Source organism: Desmodus rotundus, chromosome 12 (assembly GCF_022682495.2).
Source record: "Desmodus rotundus isolate HL8 chromosome 12, HLdesRot8A.1, whole genome shotgun sequence".
NCBI classification, from domain to species: domain Eukaryota; kingdom Metazoa; phylum Chordata; class Mammalia; order Chiroptera; family Phyllostomidae; genus Desmodus; species Desmodus rotundus.
Window position 1 is genome coordinate 86151710 of NC_071398.1, and position 17540 is coordinate 86169249.

The window sequence follows — 17540 nt, forward strand, 5'->3', positions numbered from 1 at the left end:
ATAATTTACCTATGTGACATACTTTCTCTCGAATGTATTAAATAAAACATAACAAAGAAAACCCTTTTTAGTTATTGTGCCTTCACTCTTGAATGATAGATTAACTGGGTATAGAATTCTAGGTTCATAGGTATTTTTTTCTTAGCACTTTAAATATTTCTACCTGTTATTAATTTACTGCCCCTCAGCTCCAGATCCACCCTTCTTTGCCATACTTTGTGATATCAGACCTGAACTCTGTAGATTACATTCCTCCCTTGCCAGAAGGCTTGGTGTTAGGCTCTGCCAAGAGAGGGCACCAGAGGGACACTATGAGGCTGGAAGAGGAAAAAGGAAAAAAGATAATTCTTTCCCCCCTTTTTTCCTTCTGGTTCCTGATCTGCTCCCTGCTGAGCCACAAAACAGACCAGAAAGAAGGCCGGCTTCACTGGCACCACATCACTGGGTATCATGTTCCTATGGCAGCCACACCCTATCCTCCAAGGGCTGAATTTCTGCTTTGCAGGGTCCTCTCCTCTAGGACTTCTAAGTTTTTTTCTTGTTTACTTTCCTCTCATCCCTAAGGATAATAGTTTCTTGCTGTAGTGTCTAAACTCTCTACACCTTGGAGTTTGTTTTGCCCATTTTAGTCGTTAACTACTTTTTAATTCACTATATTAAATTTTTCCTGTTTAAATTGCTGATGTGGTTTCAGGCTCCTGACTGGACCCTGACTAATAAAATATTATTCTATTGTTTTCTGTTTTACTTTGTTGCTGTGCTGAAGACTGTTGTCAGCCAAAGATTTGAATAGACACTTCATAAAAGAAGATATATAATCAGCCAATAAGCCCATGAAAAATTTCAACATTAATATTCAACAATGTTCAACATTATTAGTCACCAGGGAAATGTAAATTAAAGCCACAATGAGGTACTGTTACATATCCACCAGTATGGCTAAAATTAAAAAGTCTGACAACAGTAAATGTTGACAAATGTGTAACAAGGAAACTCGCATACTTTGTTGGCAATGCAAAATTGTACAACCAATTTGGAGAAAGATCAGGTAATTTCTTATAACTGTACACCTACTTCCTCTATGACCCCAGCGATTCTTCTCTGAGGTATTTTTATTTCTTTTGGGTAAATACCTGATAGCATAAATTATTGGAGTGACATTATTTTATATTGGTTTTCGACATGACTTATTTCATAGTATCTTCCACTCATTTGCACTTTGAGAAAGGAAGTCCAGTTTGGTCCACCCATTCTCATCAGACTGGTTTTACAGTGACCAGGAAGAGTGGCTGATATCAGGACTTTTACCAAAAGAAATATGTGCTCATAAAAACACTTTTTAAAAAATGTTCCTAGCACCTTGATTCATAATCTCTAAAAGAGAAAGAGCTCAGATGTCCAGCAATAGGAGAACCCATGAACAAACTGGTACATTCGTATGATGAAATACGACTCAGCAATACAAAGAAATGAACTGCTGATGCCTGGCACACCGTGGATGCATAAGAAAACCAGTTATGTTAAGTTAAAGAAGCCTAATGCAAACATGTAGGATTTCACTCACGCACAATTCCAGAACAAGTAAAAGTAATTTGTGGCAGGAAAAAAATCACAGTAGTGGTTGACTTTGAGGGAATGGAGATGGGGTTTGACTGGACAGGTACACGAGGGAAGTTTCTGGGGGTGATGATGTTGTTTTATACTTGCTAGAAGTTTGGATGCCACAGCAATTTACACTTAATCATTTGTGCATTCCTTTGTATGTAAATTTGACATCAGAAGAAAGCACGTGTAAACAAACACTGAACTCTATTTCATGATAACCTTGCTAAAGCACTTAAGGAGTACAGCAATCTCTGTAATTGGCTTTCAAATGCACAATATAAAACACCCCTAAATAAAACAACATCGACAAATGAATGAGGGATGGATACAGAGATGGAAAGAAGAGAGTTATGTGCTAAAGCAAATACAGTAAAATATTAATGGTAGAATGTAAGTAGGGGGAGATAGGTGTTTGCTATAAAGTTCTTCAACTTTGCTCTATGTTGAAAATTTTTATAATGTTGGAAAAGGGGGCTGCTGTCTATTGTTTATTTTTAAGTATTCTGTGTTTTCTCTATGGTTTTAAAAATATTTTTTTTAAACATTTTTTTTTTTTTGGTGTGTGTTCTGCACTTTCACCACACTCAGAGCTCATGTGCTTACATCCTTTTTCAATTCTTGAAATGTAGCAGCACTTTAAAAAAAATATTGCCCTTCCTCTCTTCTTCTGGACTTTCCATTAGATCTGCTTATGTAATGTCTCATCCTTTGTCCTCATATCTTAGAGCCTCTTTCACATTTCTTTCTCTCTGCATCTTTGGGTATTTTATCCTCATGTCCATTTTTCAGTTTACGACTCTTCAGCTCTATCTAGTCTGCTGGTTAAACTATGACTATGTTTTCCTTTCTAGAAATTCTATTTAATTCTTTTCCCAATGTTCTTGTCATTTTGTGGTGCCATCTTTTTGATCCTTGTATGTATTTAATCATTTTAAGCAAATTTAGTTTTTAGCTTACTTCTGATAGTCTATTTTAAGTGAGTGATTTGGGGGTTAAAATTCTGCTATTTGCCATATCTGCTGATTCTTGCTCATTGTGGATCGCTTCCTTGTGTGCTTCATCAGTTTGGATTGTGACTTTTGGTCAGTGGACATTTATAAAAAACACTTCCAGCTTGAGGAAAATTATGTTCTTCCAGAGAATTTTTTTCATTTGTTTCTGCCTAGAGAAACCAGAGCCATGGGCTTGGATGTGATATTATTTTTTTTGAATATCAAGCATCTAGAGCAAAGTAGAACCCAAAATCCATATGAAGGCAAACCTGTGCCTATGAAGTATCAGAGGAGACCTTCTTTTCTTCACCTAGAGCCCAGTTTGAGACAATTAAGCTTCTTGATCATCTTCCTGAGTCTGAGTGTAGGTTGTGTTTGCTCCGTCCTCCAACCTCGAAGATCCTGGCTTTCTGCGGGGCAATGCTGGAGTGGGGAGAGGGTGCTTGCATCGCACTTCCTCGCACCGCGTGGACTCAGGACCTAGCCCCCCGATATCATGTGGACATCCACACCCAAGCCCCCACACCACCAAGTCTGGCAGCTGCAGCACCGGCTCAGTGTTTTGACTCAGGTTTTCAGTTCTCCCATCGTTTTGGGTCTCTGGAAATTTCCCTCACTTTCTTCTAAAATCAGTTATTGCTTGTAAAAGGGTATTTGTTACAATCTATTCAGCACTTTGTAGGTGTTTCATATGGGGAGGGTCTTCAAGTAATCTGACCTTCCATCATACTGGAAATGAAAGCAGTGTTAGGCATTTCACATGGATAGTAATACTTATTAATAATTCACAAAACCTTATAATATATATATTATTAGTCCAGGAAATCCAGGCATAGAGGGATTGAGCAGCTTCTCCAGGTCTTACAAGCTGGTAAATGTGGAAGTTGGAATTTTCCCAATGTCTACAAGATTCCAGTATGTGGGCTTTTGTTCTCTTGTGTCGTAAGGGTAGAGAAACCCATCTCTGGCCTGGGAACGCTGCTTTGCCTGGGTCAGCAGGGCCTGTAAATTAGTACTGGAAGAACCTCCCTCTCGGTATGCATTTGCTATCTCCTCATACAGCAGCAAGGCCTGAAGAGTGTCCTTTGAACCATAAGAAACAGGTGGCTTTGGATTTTTTCCATTTCCTTTCTTGTCCAGATTGTGGGCTGGCTGGAAAAATAACACTCAGGGTCCTGCATGGGGACACTCTCCAGGGACACTCTCAAGGCTTGACAAGAGCACTCAGCCAGAAGATCATGGGACTCCTGTGTCTGGTGCTGATTTTTGATTGAATTATACTTAAGTTGCTTGCTCTCGTTTGCAAATCTGATAAGTGATGAGCTTTCCGTTTGTCTCTGAGACTGCTCTGTGGACAGTTAGGGTAACCAACTGTCCTGGTTTACCTGGAATGAGGGGTCTCCTGGGATGCAGACTTGGAGCACTAACGTTGAGTGACTATGGGCAAACCAGGATGTTAGTCACTCTGCAGACCCTCTCCTGGTATTGTTAACCAGATCAGGGCCAGTCCTTTGCCACAAGAGGCCAGAGCATCTTCTGGTTTCCAGATTTCCCCAGAGATGAAAGGAAGGAGGTTTAACAGCGAGAAGAGGAGCACAGAGGACAGAAGATTCATTTCAAGGACATATGGAATGAAGCAAAACCTCACCAGGTACTTCCAAGCTGGTCCTCATTACACCCCAGCAGAAGATGGAGCAGCTTACAAGGGACAAAGAGTAAGAACATCAGGGGAGAGAACTAAGATTTATAGAGCGTGGTCTTCTGCACCAGGTATTTGGTTAGATTCTTAATCTGTATCATATCATTTAGTCCTGCCTGGAGACCATGTTATGCCCATTTTGAAGAGGAGGAACTCGAAGCTCTGAAAGCTTAAGTCACTTGCCCAGTATCATGTATTTATGAATGGTCATGCCTGGATTCACACTGAGGTGGACCTGACCCCCAAACCAGGACATCTTCTCCTCTGCCACAGCGAGGGGATGGGGAAGAGTGTTCGTTATGCCAGCACTGGTTGCAAGGGTTGTGCTCCAGGGAGGAGAGATGAAAAACAGGCAGATTCTGCAAACTGTTGTGAGTCTTGCACAAACAGTCCCTACTCTTGGGAAGTGGCAGACAGTGGCCACTGCCCTAGGGGCACCTTCAGGACTGCAGGATTCAGGGAAGTGGGCAGGAGAGTGTGAGGTGCTCCCTGCCAGTACCCACTCTCTATTCCTTTCCTCCTCCCAACATACTTCTACTGTTGGGTTTGGGCAGTGAACAGGGATGCTGGACTTGGAGGTGAAGATCCCTTTCCCCTTGGCTGTGCTGTTTGTGGACCATCCTGTAGGCAGCCCCAGTCCTCTGATGCCTGGATCTGTGCTTCTTGCTGTTGGGCACCCCACTGCTTGGCTTGAGGTCGTGAGTTTGGTCTATCGTGTCCCCACTTGTGCATCTGAAGAAAAACGCCTCCCACTGCCTGTCTGTTGCATTGTAAAATGCTGGATCAATATTGAACATTATTAGGGCATCCTCGCCTAACACATTCTAAGGATCCAGTGATCAGAGCAGCTTTTAAAGGCCTCTTCTAATATTTACCTACCCAGCTTCCTTCTATAGTCTTAGCTGTGTTTTTCTGAAACAGCTGTGTCTAGAACAGAAGGCTCTTTTGTGTAAACTCATAAGTCACCTGTACTTATTTTGTGTATCCAGGGTTGTTATGCTCTGCAGCGAGCTATTTTTTAAAAAAAAATAGGAGTGGGTATTTGATATAATAGATTATTACATGTTCGGCATATAAATTACTAGGTCTCAGAAGCAAGAAACGAGTAATTTTGCCCTGAGGTAATATAACAGCTACTGCAGAGTCACTAAAATCAATTAAATAGATCATTTGTGGTCAGGGCAGAAGCTGGAATTACTACCTAAATAGCATTTAGAAGTCATTTCCTCATTTAATCATTCAACAAACAGGTATTGAGAACCCGAGGTGAGTTGGAGACATTATCTAAGTGTTGGGCAGGGCTACATAGACATGCAAACCATACAGCCTCAAGGAGACCTGAGACTCTCCCGATCCTTCCCACAGAAGGTTAACTGAGGTCATTGTGCTCTTTGATGGGTACACCTGAGTGCGAGGGAAGTGGGCTCTCTCAGAAGCAGCTGGACGCAGAAGCTGAGCGAGGGGCAAGCTACAGTTCTGTTGAGCAGGGTGTGGAGGGAGGAAGAAGCGGCAACATGAGCCAAATCCTAGAGACTGTGTCTCCAGAAGACCAGTTATGATGCAGGGCATATTCAGAGCCCAGGGGCTTGGTACTAAGCCCAGCTCTGCTGCTTATTAGCTGAATGATTTGGGGGCAAGTTCCTTATCCTCACTGAGTCCCAGTTTCTGATCTGTCCACAGGTAATTGTACTGTTTACCCCCGGATTATTATAAGGATTAGCCGAGTTACTGTATGTGAAATGCCCAGCACAGGGTGGTCACTAAAAAAAAAACAAACCCAAAACCAGAATGACCATGATGCTTATAATCCGGGCCCCCATGGAGGGTTGGGTGCCCTTCTCACCTTGGGGACCAACCCCCCCCAACTTCCAGCTCAGAAGACCAGAGCTATGAGGGGCTAATGCTGCCCTTGTTACTGACTTGGGTCCCAGCTGAAAAAGAGACCCCAGTTTTCTCATAGTCCCCAAAGAAGAATCCAATTTTGTGGGAGAGTCAAGGAGATCATCGCATTCTCTATCCAGGATGGAAGCCATTTGCTACTAGTATTTTTCCCCGCCCGTAGGAACTACTTTAATCTTTGCCAGTGAGGGACTTGTCGTTTGCCTCTATAATTGAAATAGGACCTGTGGGTCAGCGGGTTGGTGTTATCCGGCCTGTGAGTCATCCAGGGCCGTTGTCCTCTTTTTATCAAGTGAGTCAAGAATACATTGACCCAGGTCAAATGGTGTGGAGGGCTGAGAAATTATCTAATGAATTTGAGTGATCGAGTCCCACCCCTATACCTCTTTAGGGGGCACAACACCCTTCAACCCTGAGCCCACCCTCTCTTCCTGGCCACTGTAAAGCCAGCCTGATGGGAATGGGTGGGCCAAACTGGACTTCCTTTCTCAAAGTACCAATGTGTGAAAGATACTATAAAATAACTCATGTCAAAAACCAATGTTAAAATTATGTCGTTCTCTGATAATTTATGCTCTCAGGCTTGACAGCGAATATGCTAACTAAATTAGTCTTTAAATGCTTGTGTTTCTTCCAATTATAGGTTTTGGGTCTAATAATTGCTTTAACGAACAGATGAATTGCCTCAATATTCTGCCTATTTATGATGTAAAGATGTGGCCTTTATAAGCCGATATTCAATAGAAATAACTTAAAAAAAATTTCCCTTCCCTCAATCTGTAAAACGAAGGACTCTTTTGAATGATGATTAAAGGAACTCTTGACAATCCCTTCAATTACACTTAACCGACTTTCATTGGGTATTTTCTCAGCTGGAGGAACAGGGCCGGCGCTGATGGGGACACAGAGACAGGAGGAAAGGAGTCGTGATCACTCTGAGCACAGTAAGGTGCTGCAAGAGCCTAGAGAAGTCGCACCAGGGAAAAGCAGCATTTTCAGAATGCCCTGTAGTTGGCTGGACCTTGGAAGCAGAGAGGCTGGTGGGGGAGAGTTTTCTGGAAGGGACAGCGAAGGACAGAAGGAAATCAGTAACCTCAGAGATGGCCATTCTCTGGACTCTCTGTGAGGCCTCAGTACCTATAGCTCCCTGAATATTAAGAGTCTCTGTCCCTTTAGCTCGTTTATAACCAGCTCATGGTCACTGGCTAGTAAGCTAAGAAACCAACATTGCACCTTGGGTCTGCCTGATGCTTTTGAGCGTTTGCTGCTTGTTCTTAGGCTTGGGGCAGAGCAGAATGGCCTGGGCACACTTTTGAGACACAGAATCCAGGCGGGCGGCCTAGGCTGTCTGCAGGACCTCTGCGTGGGAGCCTGGGTGTGCGTATATTGGAAACCTCTGGGGCAGTGCTTCTCAAGCCCAAGTGTACACAGGTCCCCTGAAGAGCTTATTGACATACAGATTCTGATTCCGAGGGTCTGGGGACATTTTTTACAAGCGTCCAGCAGAGCCTGAAGCTGCTGGTCCTTGGACCATTCATTCTTCACCCAGCTGGCCTAGGTTTCTGAATCTCCCCTGAGGATGGGAACCATAGCATGGTCTACATGGGCTCTGTGTAGGCTTCTCTCAGTGTGGATAACAACTATTCATAGGGTCCACAGAGGCTCAGAGCTGAGAGGCCGGAGGGAAGCAGGTACGGGTGGGCCCTGGGGTCCAAAGTGCATGGTGAGTTTCAAAGCAGGAGGACATGCGGGCGGAGCAGGCCAGAGCTGTGGTTCTATCCCTGACGGATTCCACCCACAAGACCCTCAGAAGGACCTGCTGATTAAATAAATGTGTTCTCAACATAGGAGGAAAACCCCAGGTTTAAAAGTAATTTCCTTCTGTGGGCCAAGCCTCCCTTCCCCAGTAAGACACACACAGACATTCTCAGAGGAAGTAACTGGTTCTTTGAAGGAAACCCACATGAGGGAGGCACATCCAGCCTTTGATAGAAAGGATGGTCTTCCTGATTTTCTCTGGGTCCCAGACTGGGGAAATGCAATTATGTTCCATTTACGTTGAAATGAAACACATTTTAAAGTTTTTTTTTTTTTTTTAAATAATGGAAAAAGCAGGTAATCCAAAGAAGTGAATGTCATTCCTTTAAACTAACAAAATAAATGAATTTAGGTTGTTTTTTTTTTTAATCAGGAAATAGTTTCATTGTTTGAATTTAGATATAATTAAACCATTGATTTGGCCTCATTAGAAAGTGAATGTTTATCAAAGAAACAAGGACACTATTACAGGGATACGGATGGTGGGGAGCTACGGACTTTATCCAAATACGTACTGCTCATTTCTTTATAAAAAGATAAAAATTAGGATTAGCGAGCAGCCTCAATAGGAATTGTGGCGGATGTCTTCTGATTTTCCTGAGCGCCCCCATCTCGGCAATATTGTGTTGCTTAGGAACTAACAAAACATGTCTGTGTGTGTGTGTGTCTCTCTCTCTCTTTCTTTTTTTTTTTTTAATGGTCCCTTTGTGCCCTGATATTTTTCCAAGTTGGCAGCTGTGAGGAAAAACAATGTGATTTGGTTAGATGCAACCCCCCTCTCTCAAGTCTGGAGCAGAATAGATAAGAACTTGTATGTCAGAATACAAAGTTTACTCAGCACCAGTCAAAAGCTTTTGATGTTGCCCGCCCAATCTGGCCTCGCATCTTTGAAGTTCTGTTACACATGCTAGAGTTCCGTCAATAAGAAACAGACCTTTCTTTCCCCTGCTAGTTAAAACATCTGCCTCCTGGAAACGCCCCACATGAAAGCAGGTTACAATAGTTCCAGGGCTAGTGGAGAGCCAGGCTTCGCCACACTGGTGACAGGGAGAGAAACGTGTAAGGCATGGAAGCCATTTAAGAAAACCCTCCCAGGCCTGGGGAGGCACTATTTCCCATTCCAAGACTGAGGAAAAAGGGTTAGTTTGGTCCTCTTGTAGGCAGGGGGGGGGACAGGCCAGGGTGGCCTTTCCGGGTGGCTCCGTGCACAGTGCGGTACTCATGGTATAAATCACGTGTGATCTACACTCTTCTTCTGGGGCATTAGCCGTTTCCCAGGGAATAGGAGCCGGGAAAACACCCGCAGTGGGTTGTGGTGCCAATTGGTTTGTGGTCACTCTTTGCGATGCCATGTAAACTGCTGGGCAAATGGCTTATTTGTCAGAGAATATTGCGTTTTCCTGGAATAAAACCCAGTTACTGATTGCTGAAACCTGTGGATATCAGAAATAATATCGTGATGTGCTTTTGCACAGGAGTGTCCTTTGAAGGGACAGAGAGGTGGGGGTTGGAGAGCCTCTGTTCCTGGAAATGAAAACACCTAAATGATGTATTATCTGAAGGACCCCTCACTTGGGCCTGCAACGAAAGCGTTCACCTCAGAGTCTAGTTCTGGAAATGGCAGGGGTGACTGGAGGTCCAAGGGCTGTTGGTGAAGGACAGGGGGCCAGATAAGCAGAGGGACTGCAAACTGGTGTCTGGCAGCCCCAGGTGCAAGTCCTGACTCCGGCTGTAGGCCCCCTACATCAGCTGTGAGGGGCGTGGGGCGTGGAAGGTGGAAGGAAAAAGAACAGGAGCGCATGCGTGAGAGAAGTTTTGCCAAAGGCTGAGCTCCATGTGCCCACGGCAGGGAGAGGGGCAAGTGGGGTGCCGGGGGCTAACAAAATCTTTGGGCAGATAAGTTCTGAGGTATCACTACCACCCGCTTTCTGTGCCTTTTCTTTTCTTGACGGTCCCTCTCTTCTCTCCCAAGCCTGAAATTTGGTGTTCCTGTTACTCTTCTGTTCTCCTTACCTCCCTCCCTTCCCTCAACTGTGATACAGGATTAGGATCTTTTCAGCTTAGCCATTTGAAGAATAAATGACTAGAAATGATAATTGGGTAACTTCTACCAACAGCATTTTCACTTTAAGGGAAGACAAAGCTTAAGCCAAAGAAATGAATCTTCGGAAACTTAGGCATCGATGGACAGAATTGAATTTCCCTGGAATTATACCGTGGACAGTCTCTACTAATCTTGCTGAGGAAAGATAAACAGTCCGTTCTCCCAGTCAGTTTGCAAAATAATAGGAAAGAAAACCACAAGAGACCCAGAATTCTGACCTGAAACATTTACAGGTAAACCAGGGGTATGGGGCGTTAAGGGAGGTTGGGTGGGGGTGGGAGGGGGTGGAGGGTTGCTTGGGAGTTTGAGGTGGGGTGTGGGGGTGTAGGGGGGTGCTTGACTCTATAGCTACAGTTCAGTTAGCTCTTGGCTAGGAGTCTTCTGAAAGGGTGGAAGGTATAAATGTCCGGGCATGTCCAGTTGAGACGCCTGCCAAGGACAACCTCCAGCAAAGAGTGCCAGTGTGAGCCCCTAAAAGCCGGTATCTGCAGCAAGTATGCAATGGGGCAACACCCCATAAAGGGCGTCTACCACCCTCGTACAAGGCTTTCACCTGCCGGGGTCTACTTGGGTCTTCAGGCCCACAATAAGTTTCTGCATCCCCTGGCCTTTTCAGGCCTTTGTGCTTTTCCACGTGCTCTTGTGCTCTGAAACCCCTTTCCCCCTTTTCTCTGTCTGTTGTACTTCCAGTCAGCATTTCAGATGCAGTTAAAATGCCACTTCCTCCGAGGAGCCTTCCTGACTCCTCCCAAGCCAGATCCTGACATCCAGGGCAACCCACAGTATGTTGCATTGCCTGCATTGTGGCATCACCAAAGGTCGCTTTTCTGTTTCTCTCACGCATCTGTGTTCTGAGTCCGCTCGAAGCTCTTGGAGGGCAGGGAATCCATATTTTTAAGAATTCATTTTGAACATCCAGTGGCTGTCCTGTGTGGCTGGCAAGTATTCTAAACGTGTGCTTAATGAGAACTTATGGAAGTATGAATGAACGGGCTGTAACTGTAGGGTGCCACTGGAAGGTAAGGGAGACCCCTACTTCCCACATAGGGTGCTACCTGCATGTGGGGCTTGGGGTAAATGGCTTAAGCCTCCTGTGCTGTGTTGCACTATCTGGAAGTATGCGAGCCCCTGGACACCCCCAGCTAAACCCTGCTCTCCAGGCTTTGGGTCCTGCTGCCAAGCACAAATGAAACCTGGGCAAAGATGACCTTGATCTACCATTTGCCAAAAGCACCGAGAATCCCTCTTGAGGGCATGTGATGTTCCTGCTAACTGTCATCAGCCAGGACCACATTACTGATGGCAAACACATCCTTAAAACACCAAGAACATTTAAAAATGGATGGAAACATTTTCACTCTGACATCTATTTCTTTGAAAAGACAGTTTTATATTATCAACGAGGCTTCTAGACTTAAAGTAGGAAGGAAGGTTTTGGGGTGAGAGGCACAATGGAATATTGGAAACTGCTTTGGGATGAGGAGAAGGAAATGAGGAAATGAAGTAATTTGGTTAAGCTCACATGGCTAATAAATGATGGGAATTCTTTGAACTTTAAAAGCAATGCAAAAATCAGTTTGATTGAGTTATAATGTCTGTACAATAAAATGCACTTAAGTATAGAGTTGATGAGTTTTAACAAATATGCTCCCCTTCATAACACCTTCAAAATCAAGATTCAGAACATATTTATCATCCCGGCCCCCCCCCCACCCCCCAACACACAAATCCTGGCCTAGGCATTCAGTGATCTTTCTGTCCCTACAGGTCAGTGTTGCTTTTTCTAGGATGTCATTTAAGAGGAACTGTGCAGCGTGTCATCCTCTGCATCTGGATTTCTTTCGCTAGCATACTGTTTTTGAGAGTCACCCTTGTCATCGTGTGTATCGCTGGTTCGTTGCGTGTAATAATTGCTGAGTAATATTCCATTGTGTAGAGGCTCCACGTCGGTTCATTCATTCGCCAGGTGAGGGGCTTTGGGCCGTCTCCAATTTGGGGCCACTGAGAATAAAGCTGCTGTGAATATTTGTGTACAAGCCTTTGGGTCAACATGTTTTTATTTCTCCTGGGTAGATACCTCAGTTGTACAGTAAGTGCAAGTTTATTTTCATAGGAAGCTGCCAAACTGCTGCTCCCAGTGGCTGAACCCTTTTGCATTCCAGGAAGCAGCAGTGCATGAGGCCTGAGCTGTAGAGCCTGGTGCTGAGCTGAGGTCCCTCTGATTGTGAAGCCGAGGTCCTTGCTCTCCTGTGTACTGGCTGTGTTCCCAAATCTGAGTGTACGTCAAAGTCACCCAGTGAGTTTGTTAAAAAATACAGAGTCAAGGACTCCATCCCCCAGGTTAGTAGGTCCGGGGTGGAGTTTGGGAATTTGCAGTTTGAATGAGCACCCAGAGGTTGCGGGAGCTGGAGATCCACAGAACATCATCTGAGAAACTCTGCTCTGTGCTTCGCCAGGTTTTCCAGAGGAAATCCCCCAACCAGAGACATCTGGTGTTTTAACAGGGAAATGGCTGCAGTTAACAAATGCCAACATCTGGCTCCTCCAGCTGTTTCTGTGTCGCCATTATCTACGGACGGTCTGAGATGAAGAGATAAATGACATCAAATGGTGGATAATTTCCAGATCTTTCTGAAGAGAGTTTGAAACGCATTTTATACAGGCAGACCTCATCTCGTGGCACTTTCCTTCATTGTGCCTCATGGGTACTGCGCCTTTAAACAAACGGAAGGCCCGTGGCCACCTTGCGTTGAGCCAGTCTGTCGGTGCCGTTTTTCCGACAGCGTTTGCTTGCTTCGTGTCTCTGTGTTGTATTTGGTGATCCTCACATTTTTCAAACGTTTGCATTATTATTATATTTGCTAGGGCGATCCTTGCTTTTATTATCAATAATTGTTTTGGGGTGCCGCAAACCACACCCGCCTGAGAGTGAACTTGATGATGGATGTTGTGTGTGTTCTGATTGCTCTGCTGAAGGGCTGTTCCCCATCCCGCTCCCCACGCCCCCAGGCCTGCCTGTTCCCTGACCCAACAATATTGAAATTAGGCCCATTAATAACCCCACAGTGGCCCCTAAGTCTTCAAGTGAAAGGAAGAGTCGTGTGTCTCTCACTTTTAATCAAAAGCTAGAAATAATTAAGCTTAGGGAGGAAGGCATGTTGAAAGCTAGGCCTCTGGTGCCAGTTAGCCAAGTTGCGACTGCAAAGGAAGAGTTCTTGAAGGAAATTGAAAGTGCTACTCCAGTGAACACACGAATGATAAGAAAGTGAAACAACCTTATTGCTGATATGTAGAAAGTTTTTAAGTCTGGATAGAATATCAAACCAGCCGCAACATTCCCTTAAGCCAAAGCCTAATCCAGAGCAAGGCCCTGACTTTCTTTCTTTCTCTGAAGATGTGCTGGAAATAGCGAGAGAACGGGAATTAAAAGTGGAGCCTCGAGATGTGACTGAATTGCTGCTGTCCCGTGATCGAACTTGAACGGGTGAGAAGCTGCTTCCTCTGGATGAGCTAAGACGGTGTTTTCTTGAGACGGAATCTCCTCCTGCTGAAGACTGTCGAGGTGTTAGCAACGGATTTAGAACATTACATAAGCTTGGTTGACAAAGCAGCAGCAGGGTCTGCGAGGGTAGACTCCAGCGTCGAAAGAAGTCTGTGGTGGGTCAAATGCTAACAAACAGCATCCCATGCCACAGAGAAATCATTCGTAAAAGGAAGAGTCCATCGCGGTGGCCAACTTCATTGTTGTCTTATTTTAAGCGATGGTCCCAGCCACCCCAACCTTCACTCAAGCAACCAGCACCCTGACCAGTCAGTAGCCAACAACGTCAAGGTCAGACCTTCCATCAGCAAAAATATGACGACTTAAAAACAAATGTCAAAAAGATTACTGAAGGTTGAGAGGATGGTTAGCATTTTTTAGCAATAAAGTGTTTAAGGTATGTACACTTTTTAGACGCACGCTATTGCACACTTAGCGCACTACAGTACAGTGTAAATAACTATCTCCTGTATTTCCTGGGAAACAAAATATCCTACGTGACTCGCGTTATCGCAGCACTCACTTCGTTGCGGTGGTCTGGAACTGACCCCGTGATATCTCCAAGGTGTGCCTGTCCTTGTTTTTCTACTCGTATGCTTTAGGAATGAATGTCAAACAAACAGACGCTGCATTTTGAGGAGAGAAGTCAGAAATTCCTGGGAAACTGTAATTTCCCTTGCTGCATAACTCCTCCAGGACACCAACTCATACCTTGAAAAGACGAGTGCTTCGCAAGTGTTCTGGGCATAAGCATGTCCTGGGCGTGTGTTAACATGCAGATTTAGGGGGGGCCCCCAGCAGGAAACTGCATTTGTTTAACACCCCAGTTGCAGCTGCTGGTGGTGGTGGACCAGGAACCACACTTCGAGAAACTCCGAAATAAACCATTGCTTCTCAGTTTCTCTCCAGGTCTCCAAAGGGCTATAGACAAAACAGACAGAAAGTGGATGTTTAAATTTTTTTATTTGTAGCAGTCTTCTTAGTGGGTATTAGGATGTGGTGAGTAAGAAACTGATCCTTCGAATCAGACCTGAACTTGAGCTTCAACTTCACCCCCTCCTGGCTGTGTAATCTTGGGCTAGTTCTGTAGTATCCTCACCCCTCAGTTGCCTCATCTGTAAAGTGGCAATACCATCCATTTCATTCACCCTTATTCATTGTCTTTTCTTTTTTTTTTTTAGAGATAAAATTATCAGTTTTATTAACATTCAGTTTTAAAAGCTTTATACCCGGGCACACCAAGATATGGGAGTGCTGCTTCTTAAAGGAGTCGCCCTTTAGGGTTTGGTCCTTGGTTTAGAAGTTGTGGATCTTTGGGGGTTTTTTATGCCAGGAGCTTTAAGAATCCATGACCTTGGTCCAGGGATGGTGATATTGTGCCATTTTCTTTTTCTTCAGAAAAGTGGTTCTTGATAATGCTCGGAATAGTCAGGACAACCTCATGGTTCTCGTGAAATTGCAAAGCCTTGCTTCTACCGAGCATGCTAAGTTCCTCGGTCAGAAGACACAGGGATTCCTCCTCAGAGAGCTTCTCTGTCGCCTGGAGGAGAAAAGAGATGATGTCAATGATGATGATGACTAACTTGGTGTCTGGGATGGTGAGCAGGTTCACCAGCGGCTCCAAGACTCCCAAGTGGACAAGCTGGATAGACGGGTTGGTCCATGGTGCCCCCATTGCAAAGTTAGCCACCATCCAGACAGCCTCTTTCTGGGCTTTAAAATCCCCAGTTTTCATCAGACCCACCAGGGGAGGAAGGGTGTGGCAAACAATGGGCTGTCGGAGGTGCGGGTGGGGTCCAGTGGCCACATTGCTCAGGGGCCCAGCTGCCTCCTTCGGGAGGGAGGAGTTGGGGTGCAGCAGGAGCTGGGGCAGCACGGCCAGGATGCCTGCACCAATGGCTGCCTGGGTCTGGTGATCCGTTCCCGTGGCGGTGTTGCCCACAGTGCAAAGAGAAGGGGTCGAGACATCGAGTTCGGAGCTGGTCATGAGCTCAACCAGCCTGGACAGCACCCCCATGTCAACCACGTGGCCAGTGCACTCATTGCAGCCCTCAGTGAGGTAGGACAGGGCCTGGCAGGTGTCAGAGAGCACCTCGCTGTCTTGGTGCTGCAGGAGGTGGGAGAGGATGGGCAACATTTGCCTCACTGCCTTTTTGCAGGGGTACAGGCTCTCTCTTTGGCACAGGTGGGGCAGGGTCCATGTGATGTTCTGCAGAAATGTGATTGGTGTGGGTGCTGAGATCAGGGCCCACAGGTTTGGGACGGCATTGCTCAAAATAGCAAAGTCTCTGAATTCTGGGTCATTACCTGCTACATCACCAAGGGCCCACACTGCCTGTTCACACACGGTCACATGGGGGGAAGACAGAGCTCAGCCAAGGGCTGGATGCTCCCCCCCACCTTCCATGCCAGCGCGAATCTGCTCTGAAGTCCCTGAAGCAATGTCAGTCAGAGCCCAGGCTGCCTCAGACTGCAAGCAGGGGTGACGAGAGGACCTCAGGAACTCCAGCAGCCTGGGAGTGAGCCCCGCTTTGACAGTCAGTTTTAGAGGAGGGTTCCTTTCCAGGGACAGTGTTCTCCTGGCTGCCTGGGTGGCCTAGAAACGCGGGTCTGAATCTGAGGCATCCACACCACTGCTTATTTCTTGCAGATTGAGGCTGACCTGGCTGGTCCCTTCTTCAGAAGCTGGGTCAGTGGAGAGATTGGTGATGCTTCTTGTCTTTAAGTCCTGCTCATCTTTCTTGGCCTTCTGGAGATGACTGTTGTCCGCGGCTGTCACCTTACAGATGTGTCTTTGCCTTGGTGCTTAAATGTTCTCAGTCTCTCTTCTGGGCTTCTAAAGTCAGCATATTGGCTAGAAGAAGTAAACCACACGGCAGGGAGGGCCCCCCGCTAATAGTTTTCAATGGCTGTGAAGATAGACTGAGATCCTGCCCAGAGCCTGGCATATGCTTGGCACCTCATGAATGTCAGGTAGAAACAGTAGCTTACCTGCTCTTACTCCCCTGGCCCATGGTGGTCCCGGGTTGTGAATGGTGAATCCCCATTACAGGACTTTCCCTCTGCAGAACCTGCCCTTCAGGGACATTCAGGGGCTGGCCTTTTGCCCCTCCTACCTCAGAGCACTTGGGAGAAGCACTTATTCCACCCCTCCTTCTTCTCCCAGGGGAAGAAAAAGTGCCTCCCCACCCCCTAGCTCTCAGCCCATTTCCCCACTGAGTGAGAGATTATTGCTACTTGTCACTTCTTATCTGATCTCCGAATAACACAAAAGGTAATTCCTTCCCAGCTAAGGTCTGATTGCAAGTGACCTTCAGACACCCGGGCGTGTGAATGTGTGAGAACAGCCCAGGCTGGAGCAAGGAATTTGTCTTCTCACTCTCAGCTCCGCCCCACTCCCTGATGGAGCCCTGCCTTCTCCCCGCCCCTCACCTCTGGGGGGCTCTCCTACTGTGGGCAGATGTGTCTCCCCTCCTGCCCTCACCCTACCCCAGCAGACTGTCTGCACCTGGAGAGAGGAGCTCACCTTTTGTGGTCTCTACCCTGACGTGTGGCAGTTTGACATGGCCTTGGCAGAGGGTGCCCTGGGAGCACAGAGCGGGTGCCCAGGACGAGCTTCAGATAAGGGGCCCGGAGCAGCTCCAGTTCAGGCAGAGATAGGGCACGCTGCCTTGAGAGCAAGGGGTCTCACGGTCAGAACGCGACTCCACCGTCCTCTCTTCAGACCCCCAGACACCTGTGCTCTGGTTCCTTTCTGGACAGTCACGCCCGACTCTTTCTCTGGAATTGTTGGCTCCTGCTCTGAAGTGTGTCCCCCTTCCCTCCCCTCCCCTTTGCCGTCCACAGTGACCTTGGCGTGTCTGCCAACACAACATCGAGAGG

At 46.1% G+C, this 17540-nt stretch overlaps 1 pseudogene; it reads right to left on the reverse strand.

The window, feature by feature from the left end:
* Positions 1–14935: 14935 nt before the first annotated feature.
* On the reverse strand, positions 14936–16672 carry LOC112319433 (importin subunit alpha-8-like; annotated as a pseudogene).
* Between the last annotated feature and the right edge of the window lie 868 nt (positions 16673–17540).